This window comes from Morone saxatilis, unplaced genomic scaffold, assembly GCF_004916995.1.
Source record: "Morone saxatilis isolate NCDOM2014 unplaced genomic scaffold, NCSU_SB_2.0 Contig9, whole genome shotgun sequence".
Classification (NCBI taxonomy): Eukaryota; Metazoa; Chordata; class Actinopteri; family Moronidae; genus Morone; species Morone saxatilis.
Genome location: NW_023340268.1, coordinates 11,416,814 through 11,417,621, shown reverse-complemented (window position 1 = coordinate 11,417,621; position 808 = coordinate 11,416,814).

The window sequence follows — 808 nt, the reverse complement described above, 5'->3', positions numbered from 1 at the left end:
AAAGATTGTTATATTCAGGTGATTATACACTAACGATAACATAGCTAAGCACATTACAGTATATTCCATTTCTGCCAATAGATCCTCCTAAATGTTACACACTGGACCTTTACCATCTTTAACACTGTGTCTCTGAATAATGTAAAACTGAAAATTAAAACTCTGTCACAAGCTTTTATTGCAGTCAATTTGTTCTGCAATTCAGGATGCAAAACCATCAAGTGAGTGGCAACCAAACGATGCACTGTGAGGTATCTCTGACCATTCAGATGCTGCCAAGGTCATTGGTCTCCGCCCCTCACCGCCACCAAACACACGGTGAACTCTGGAGGAACATACAGCGAACCTCTACCTGTTACTGCTAGATAAAAACTGCCTGTTGTGTCAGATTGTTAAGATATTTGAAATCAATACAGAAGAGAATTAACAAATAAAGTCTTTTACTTCTAATCCCAGCTCACATTCGCTCCTAAATCCAGCTGATTATTAGTGACCACCTCAGTTTTGGCATCTTTGACTCAAATTAATCCACTTTACAAATTAGCTGATGGAGTATTGTACCCCAACAGAGAAATCAGAATTAGCCATAATCCAGACTGCAGAGAGGGAGGAGAAACTAGGCCATGAAATATAGTGACGTTCATTTAGGCTTTCAATCCAAACAGACAGTTTACAGGTCATTACAGTCCAGGGTTAAAGTCTTTATGAATAATCCGGTGGTGAAATATGAATTCTGTAAGATTAAACCCGCTTCAGAACAACAAAATGTTCATTTCTCGTCATGTCCTCACTTGATATTAGCCGTTTG